General features: G+C 46.0%; 1 non-coding gene across 1 annotated transcript; it reads right to left on the bottom strand.

Moving 5' to 3' along the window:
• Positions 1-8,285: 8,285 nt before the first annotated feature.
• Positions 8,286-8,414, bottom strand: LOC138517131 (small nucleolar RNA SNORA35). Its single transcript, XR_011282391.1, has one exon. It is a non-coding gene; the product is annotated as a small nucleolar RNA SNORA35 (small nucleolar RNA).
• Between the last annotated feature and the right edge of the window lie 1,111 nt (positions 8,415-9,525).

The raw sequence follows: 9,525 nt of genomic DNA, 5'->3' as shown, positions 1-9,525 counted from the left end.
CTGTACTGCATAAGTAACAGAAGTTGTAAAGAATAACCGTTTGTGAGGAAATTATTGAATTTGCGCACATGACATTTTGTACACATATATCCCAGGGGTAATTGCACATCTATGTACAAAACTGGGAAATTTTAGGCCAAATCTTTCATGGTTGAAATTGCCAAAAAGCAACAGAAAGGCAAAACCAAGTCTCACAGATTTGGGACTTGGATTGAAATGTGACCCACGAGATATGTACATGTGCATCTGGTTTTCTTAGAGGTCATAACTACGTAAATATGGAAAGTTAGATATTGGTCCCAATAGCTATGGGAGGTTTCCAGATCATCTCATAAAACATGACAGCCTTTTCTGTCATCAATCAGCGAAAAGTAAGGCAGAGATTATGCTTTTGCCCAATCATAGCATCATGGGTGTGGACAGTAGGCTTGCCCCTGCCATATAATTTAGTGATGTCATTTGGCATGATAAATAAGGGAACCTCACAGCACAAAGGACACACTGATTCCTGACTTCATCCGGATTTCTGCGTGGCGCCCTGTTCCTGATTTTACTTACCAAGCTAAGGCCTCAGCATTGCTTAACTCCTTTTTCAACTAGGCTCAAATTCTGAAGCAATCCCAAAAATCTGCAAATCTTTAGTAGTAGCAAGCCATCTGACCCAGCTGGCTTGCTACTACTAAAGGCTTCCCTGCAGCAAACTAGTCATCCCACTGAACTACTGTCTCCAGTAACCAGTGCAATGCAGTGCAGTCTCCAGTCCGAGGCACCAGTCGAGGTGATGGTCCAAAAACTTAAATTAAAGTGGACTGTAAGTATTAATAGGAAGCATAGAAAATCATAGCATATCTTGTTTTGTTCCATCCCAATCACTAAGTCATCCTTTCCTTACCTTAAGAACATGTAACATTGTCAGAACCATTCTTGAAACCTTGGCACGATTCTTTGCGCTAGTGCTAAACTTCCTTAAATAAGTTTGTATTGTGAAATCCCAAACCCTTAAATCCTCCCTCGGGTAATCGGACTGCGTCAGCCAGAGCGGAAATAGAGGTGCTGGGGTTGGTACCGTGGATCAACTCTAGAACTTACTGTGTTTCAATCTGGTAACCTAGCCTGAATGCCCTATTGTCATATTGTAGAATAAACCATCCTTTTAAAAGTTGATTTCTGTTTTATTTTGCGCACCTTTATTTTCCAAAAACGCCTCTCATTCAACCTTGCATATCTCACTCAATTTAATAGCTAGAGACTTAATTTCAACTATGACATATACATATGACCTGTAGCTACACCCCAACACAAAAACAGTGTATTTCACCTGTTTTTTTCTTAAAAACCGTTTAGTGAATTTTAGGCGGGAATCCGCATTTCTGCAAAGTTTTGCACGTGTGATTTTCAATTTAAAGTATTTCCAAACTTCCATTAAGATTCAAAGTCTTTTCAATGTTGCTTCCATAGAAATTTTTATTGATTTAAGGATTTTTGCGCACTTTTCATTGTTTTCTAAGCCATTTTCGAATGTCATTTTAAAAGTGTAAGATTTCAAATCCGTTTTTCTCTCTTGTTTGGGGAGGGAAGGTTATATTCAAATCCTGTTAGTGTTCTTTATTCCTGAATACCTGCTGCTTACTCACATCCATTTAGAATTGTTTATTTGTGGGTTGAGAAATATTGCAGGGGGAAATCCTAACTTAAGTGCTACCTTTCCAAACAAGACAAAAGTGTTATTTTCCCTGTGTTTTATATTCTGTGTTGCTAAAAGTGAATTTAACTGCCTTACATACCGTATTCTCTGTTATTGTCATCACATTGGTGATTGCTGCTCCCTATTCACAGGTATATGTTTGATTTGAAGTTTAAATAAATATTACCTTTACCAACCAGCCTGATTCCTGGTCCATTGTGACCTGGGGGTATTTTGAGAAGGGGTGTGATATGAGTGGTATATCACTCAGAATATTGAACCTATAGACATAATAAAATAAGTATTTAATTTGCGTGCTGCATACTAGGCTGAGACCAGCAGTGGTCGAAGTGTAAGAAAAGTAGTGGAACTTAGTTCCCTACTGGCTGCCCTGTTCCTCACAAACCCCATTATCCTGCTCCCTCGCACACACAATACAAACCCCCAAAAACATTTGCTTGCTGCTTAAGGGAATGTTCAGTGCAGTGCACTGAAAGTGCAAGTTTCAACTTCTTCCTACACTGTTATTTCAAAACAAAACCGTTCCGGAACGGTTTCTTTTTAAAATAAAAGTATAGGAGCTGTAAAACTTAATTTAAACAAGTAGAGGAGCACTGCTCCCAACCGCGCACGCTCACTTCGACCACTGGAGACCAGGGTGTATCGCCTGATTGAAATCCTTAACATAGCATATTTTTAAATTTACATTTGTTGTAGTATAATACATTGTGCACATGTTGCTTAGTGGATGCTATGTTTTGTTGTGTGCAATTTGCACTTTATTTGTTGGCTTGTATGACTTCTGTGCCTATATTGCACAATATGATGTATAATGTTCACTAATTATTACAGGTATGATAGAATATCCCAGACCATTTCTTATTTGTCTCAACCATTGCTGGCAATCCCATTTTGAAATTATGGTAATTTCTTTCAATATTGTAAGGATGTTCATGGATTTATTTTACGTATGATAACAGTTTGCACTTTTAAGGGATTTCTTCTAGAAATATAGTTTTTGACTGCCTAAAAGAGTAATAATATCCATTTCTTCAATTTCTTGTGCATGAGGTAAAAAAAAAACATTGTAATGAACTTTTTACCAAAGTGCAAACCAAGTAATATTAACCAGTCGCACTTTCGAGAAATCTTTTTGCCCTATGTTTTGTTATGAAAGAATACAAAAATGGTGCTAAATGACTATGAACCTTCGTCTTCATTGTGCACAATTTCAAAGTTGTTTGTTCCCAACAAATCGGAGGAGGTTAATGATATATGATAAATTATTTATAATGCGCCTGTACACAAGTATTTCAAGGCGCGACAAGACATGGGAGGGAAGACAGAGGGAGGACAAGGCAAGCGATCTTACTAGGCCTTATGTCATTCAGATCGTGCAAGTGCAACAACGACAAGTGCAGGGGGAAGGAAGAAGGGTAAGCGACAGGGAGAGGGAAGGAGGAAGTGCAATCAGGGCAGCATTTCTCTGAGTAAGTGCAGCCAGGGCACCGTGGCACTGGGTAAGTGCAAGGAGGCAGGGGACCGGTGATGTTACAGTTACAGTCCCTAAGTGCGTGGTAGGCCTGGAGGCAGTGCAGGTGAGACTGATCATGGAGGAGACTGGTACCCAGTGAGACTCCGTGTGAAACCAAGCAACCAGTCAGTGCCGCAGACAGGTGGTCAGCAAAGGAGGGAGAGAGAGAAAGAAGATGATAAAGGGAAGGTCTTGAGCTGCTTTTTTTTCTGGAACTTGAGGTGGTCCGGCTCATGTTTGAGAGGGGCACAGAAGCTCTTCCAGAGAGGGCACCTGCCGAGGAGAGAGATCTACCCCCCACTCTCTACCTGAAGAACATTCTGACACTTAGAACGTTGGAGGCAGCTCAGCAAAGGGCTTGAGAAGGAAGGTATTTTAGAACAGAGAGTTGGATGTATTGTGGGCCATTGCCCCAGAAAGCCTTGTGGATGATGAAGAGGGTCTTGAACTTGATCCTTGCAGCCACCAGGAGCTAGTGGAACGATTTCAGGGCTGGAGAGATACAGTCCCTGAGCTTGAGGCCAAGGATACTTCTCACAGTCCTGTTCTGAATTAGTTGCAGAGGGTGGAGAATAGTGGAAGAAAGGTTGAGAAAGAGGCTGTTGCAGTATTCCAGCCTAGCGAAAACCAGGGCTCTAGAGACAGTGAGCTTCTGGGTGAACATGAGAAAAGGAATAATACCTCTGAGGAGGTGCAGCTGGTAGTGGGCCTTCTTGGCAAGGTCTGTGATGTGAGGAGAGAAGGAGAGGATGGAGTCGAAGATGACACCAGGGTGCTTTGCTTCACAGGAAGTCAAAGGAAGAGGGCCCACGGAGGGCATCCAGAGAGAAAGAGAGAAAGCAGGAGCAGGGGTCCCAATGAAAAGGATCTCCATCGTAGTGGCATTAAGGCAGAGGTCATTGGCGGCGCACCAATCCTGAATCGCAGATAGACAGTCAGGAATGAGCGAGAGAGGAAAGGAGGCTGAGGGGAGCCGGAAGGAGAGCTGTAAGTGTCATCTGCATTAACACTGAAAGTTAGAGGAGAAGGCAGAGATCAGGTGTGCCAAGGGGGCCAAGTAGACATTGAAGAGCCAGGGTGAGAGGTTAGAGCCCTGGGCAACACCACCTGTGAAGAGAGAGGTGGCAGAGAAAAAGGGCCCAAGTTGGACCTGGGAGGGTCAGTCCCAGAGGAAGGAGGTCAGCCACTCCAAAGCCTGCTCCGTGATGCCCAGGTTCTCACAGAGTCGCTTGATCATGATGGAGTGGTTGACCATGTCAGAAGCATAGGAAAGGTCAAGGAGGATGAGGACAGAAGGAAGGCTGGAGTCCAGATTGGAGACCAGATCTTCAGAGGTATTCAGGAGAGCAGTTTCCGTGCCTATGGCTGCTCTGAAGCCAGACTGATGGTCATGGAGACAGCCAACAGATTCAGTGTGGAGATTAAGCTGCGAGATGGTCAGCTTTTCCAGGAGATTGCCCAGGAAAAGGGTAATAGAGATTGAGCGGTAGTTTGGCAGACAGGTAGGAATGGCAGAAGGTTTTCTGAGGAGGGGTGCACAAGGAAGTGCTTGAGGAGGGAGGAGAAAGATCCAGTGGCGAAAGAGTGATTATAGAAATCGACCAAGGCTGTAGTGAGGGTATCAATGTGGTCCTTGATGGTTCTGGAAGAGCAGGGGAACGATTGTTTGGATGACACTTACATAAATCAGACTTGTCTAGAAACCTCAATAGGTGTTGTCAGAGAGAAAGAGGAGAGAGGGAGAGGCAGCCGGTGGGGGCTGTGAGAGGAAGAAGAGAGCGAGAATAGGATGTCCTGATTTTTAGTGGTGAAGTGAGAAGCAAAAGCCATACAGAGGGCCTGGGAGGGAACAGGAGAGATGGAGACTGCAGAATTATTGGCCATTCCTTGCAGATTTCAGCTGTGTTTTGCTAGAGGCTGCAGAGATGCAGACTTGGATGTGGGCTCTCTTCTTGGACAGAACAGGAGTCTGTATTGCCTTTGGAGCAGGCGGCAGGCCAGTTTGTCAGAGGATGCGCCCGAGGCCCTCCACTTCCTCTCAACCACCCTGCACTTACGTTTCAGGGCAGCATGGTCAGAGTCATACCAAGAGTTACACTTGGATGTAGGTTTCCGACGGATTCTCATGACAGGGGCAAGTATGACCAGAGTGTTGGAGATAGAGAGATGCAGGTTAGAAAGGTCTGTGCCAGGGTGTGAGTCAGCCGCAGGAGTAGGAGGAGCAGAGAAAGTAGAGGCAAAGGCATCCGCTGACACATGCTTCATGGGTCGAATGACCGAGAAGGTAGGTGGCAGTGCTGGGGTGGGCTTTGCCTGGGGGACAGAGATTTTCAGGTGAGAGGAAAGTAAAAAGTGGTTGTTCCAGGAGAGAGGAGTGGTGAGAGGGTTTGAGAGGGGGGTGTCTGAGGAGATGAGAACACCCAAGGTGAGTCCGGCAGGGTGTGTCAGAGCAGAGGGTAGAATGGGGAAAGAGAGTCACAGAGGTTGCAGAAGAGCCCAGAGGAGGGATTCAAAGCATAAGGGTGGATGTTGAGGTCTCCAAGGAGGAGCAGAGGTCAGCCCACTCTGAGAGGAAGAGGGCAACCTGGCCAGGTGTCTGTAGATAGTGGCCACAGTCATAGAAAGGGCAGGAGAGATAGAGAGCCTGCAGACAGGCATTCAAAGGAGGTGTAGGCCGGAGTAGGAATGACTTGACTGAAACAGGCACGAACTCTGAAAAAGATCTGAGATACTCCACCTCGGGGTCAATAGGTTCTTGAATTGGAAAGGATCTTGTAGCTGTCAGAGAGGAGAGTGTCAAAACCTGTGACAAAGCTGGCCACGAACCATGTCTCGTGAGAGTGAGGACATCAAGGTCAAGTTCTTCCAGGAGGTGGCAGATGTCAGAGGAGTGTTTGACAGCAGAGCGAGGGTTGAGAGTAGCGACTTGGCACAGGTTTGAAGTACACCCAGCGGAAGTGGTAGCGAGGCCCGAGAGTGGGCAGAGGTGGTAGCAGGAGGTGGCATGGCAGCCAGAGAGAAGGAGGAAGGTGCCAGAGAGGTAGAGAGGTGGCAGAAGAAGGAGGTGGCGAGGAGCCAGAGAGGTGCTAGTAGGAGTAGCGGGAGAAGGAAGGAAGTTGATAAGGCATGGGAGACACCTATCAAAAAGGAGGAGATTGGGCTGAGGGCCCTGGACCAAGACAGTGCCATTCAGATAGACATTAATGATGGTCTTGGAGGAGTGGAAGGAGGCCAAGAGGACCTCCCACTGAGTGCCACCAATAATGGGAGAGGAAGAGATAGGAGAGAGCTAAGACCATATGAGGAGTTCATAGAGGAAACAACAAAGAGGATGTCGGTGAGAGTCCGCCAGGAGGAAGCACTGATGTAGGTGTCACCAATAGGGAGGCCTGGGTTGGAGACCAGGATGTCCCTCTTGAAATTCTTCCTTTGAGATTTAGTGACAGGGATAGGATAGGAAATAGACTAGCAGGTAGAGAAGATGGGAGAAATAGAAAGCAACATAGATGGTGCGAAGAGGAAAGTAGGAGGAGGGGGGAGCAAAAGAGAGAATGAGGTACACACAGCCCTGTGCCGCACAACACAGAGGGGGTGAGGGTCACACAGTAGGGAACACACTGAGGAGCATACAGGTGACACTCAACAGTACAACAGTAACCCCAGTGAATGGGATCAAGAGAGTGGGAGAGAGCCTAGTGGGACACAGATAACAGTACAACAGTAACCACAGAGGGTGGGACCTAGAGAGTGGGAGAGAGCCTAGAGGGACAGCACAGTTCAGAGTAAACAGTAACCACAATTGAGGGTACCTAGAGAGGAATCCAAAACACAAAGTATGGCTAACTGCTAGAGGGGAGAGCCTAGGATTGCACAGAGACAGGGTATGTTATGTCAGATGGTTAGGTGGACGTATGGGCTAAGGCCGGGTAGTTTAGTAGGGAGCAGTAGTGGCTGCTCCCACTTTCCACATCATTCTTACCTTTCAGACGGTGATGGTCGACGGCTGGATGGCATACTCACACTCTGCACCGCACCGCTTCTTTGTCAAACACCTGCATTGCACAACACTGCGCCTTTGGCCTGCACGGGCTTTGCTGCAGAGTGTCTGATCCTCAGCTCTTAAAGCATCCGAAGCATGGATGTAGCACAACGTGCTATGTGTCAAACGGCCAGCGCCTCCTGTGGTCCTGAGTCACACAACACAGCGCCCTCAGTCTGTGCAGGCTTTCGCTGCAGATGTCGGATGTGAGAGGACCAATTGTGTAGGGTGACCCTTCTCCTCATTCAGCTCCTAATAGGTAGTCATTGCCTACGATAGAACTGTCTTGCTTCTTTTTAATGTCTAACAAGGGCTTTCATCCCTCCCAGCTGGTCTGCATTCAGCATTTGCACTCTCACCTTCTAATATCACTTGACCCTTTTTTGCAGGTTGAGCCCCTGGTTTCATGTGATCTGCTGGCAACCTCCATGGTATGTGCCTGATGCAAGATCTATTCTGAAAATAATTTTGGCTAGGACTTGAAAGTTCTTTCTTCATGGCACTGTCACTGCTGATGGTGGGCGTATTGGCCCTGGTGACAGTTAAGCTATCGGTGAATGGAGGATGTGTGTTGCCGCAGTGGCTGTTTCACCAACCCAAGCATCCAGTTCATCCAACCTTTGAAAAATACTTCTGAGTAGGTGTGAAACGTTTCGAATTCCAGCTGTCAGTTTTCCATGACCCTGCCAGCTGTAGTGCCCCGGATGCTGCAGCGGTGTGGTGAACCAATGCCACAATGCTTCTGCATGCTGGAATGCATGACCAGAGACTGGCAGGATGAACAGGCTCAGCAGGACACTTGTCCACTAGTGATGCATGCAGTGAGGGAATTACGCAGACACTTAGTCAGAGGCTTTACCTGCACACTATGAAAAGAGACACACCTGATTCATGGAAGTATTTTAGAATGGTGCAATCCCATAGGAAAACGTTCCAGGAATCATGATTCCTATAACTTTTAATGCAGTGCTTTGTACTGGTGCAAAGTGACTTTGTACTGACATCACCCTGATTCAAAGAGCGGTGCAAATTGTATTTTTGCAGCGCAAAGTGACTTTGCACTGGTGCAAAATCACTTTGCGGAGCAAAAATTCGCTTTGCACTGCTCTGTGAATTAGGGTGTTTTGTTGGAAGTGCAAAGTCACTTTGCAGCGCACTAATTATTCCATAAATCAGGCCCAGTATGTACGCCATGCAGTACTTCCTTGGTAGACCATGATGTAAATATGTCATGTAATCCCATCTGTGATTCCATGGTATTTTACATTTAGGAAGTATCTAAAATATCACTTGTTTTTACTGTTCCCACCATCCATGTTATGAAGCCCTGCATGCATTTACAATGCCCGGAGGAAACAAGAAGTAGCCAGCGCAAGTGAAGGGCCTGCCTGTGCAATGCAGACCACAATAGGGCGACTGGATGCCAGCCTTAGGACATGCTTTCCATCAGCAACTAGAGCTCCCTCAGCACTCGAGCAGCTGGCTCCTCTACAAACGAAGCTAATAGCAGCACACAATAAATGCAACCCAGCTGAACTCCACCCAACAAAACAACTCCATTGAAAACTTGAGGGACCCTGGAGAATGTCAGCGGTACGACCAATGAAATTGCCCTCGACCAGGCTATGGACGTTGCCAAGGGCTTTTTCCAAGCAGCCAAGAGGAGTAATACTGAGGAACGTAGTATAAGCTGCTGATAGTAGAGCATGACAATGAACTCTTTACGGAGTTTAGCAAACGCGTGCCCTTTCTCTTGAAGTGCTCGCCTTTTGGGCCAATGCAATAGAACACAAGGTTTGTTTTCTTTTGAATAGAACTCGGAAACTGGGCAATGATGAGGCAGATTTAGAAAGCTTCCACGAAATCCACAAGGGAATACATATCATACTTGTGAAGCGTTGCATTAATACTTAAAGTGTTCCATGCTAATTGATCAAACTTACTGATAGCCGTACTAAAAAGAAAATAGGCTATTATAATACACCTTTGCAAAACCCCAGATAAAGAATGATAGGTCAAATTTAGAAATGCACTTATTAAAGATGTAGCTCTCTCTCTCTCTCTCTCTCTCTCTCTCTCTCTCTCTCTCTCTCTCTCTCTCTCTCTCTATCTCCCTCATTCTCTCAGAGTCAGTGCTCTTTCCTCTTTCACTTTCGCAATGTGGGCCTGATTACGAGTTGGGAAATATCCCGTCTGGATACCGGACAACTTTATTAACGTTAGCGTCCACCCGTCCGACGAATCATGGGTTGGGAGCTAACTGCTCCT

Source organism: Ambystoma mexicanum, chromosome 6q (assembly GCF_040938575.1).
Source record: "Ambystoma mexicanum isolate Mex_15411 chromosome 6q, UKY_AmexF1_1, whole genome shotgun sequence".
In the NCBI taxonomy this organism is placed as follows: domain Eukaryota; kingdom Metazoa; phylum Chordata; class Amphibia; order Caudata; family Ambystomatidae; genus Ambystoma; species Ambystoma mexicanum.
This window is presented reverse-complemented; position numbering and strand designations above follow the sequence as displayed.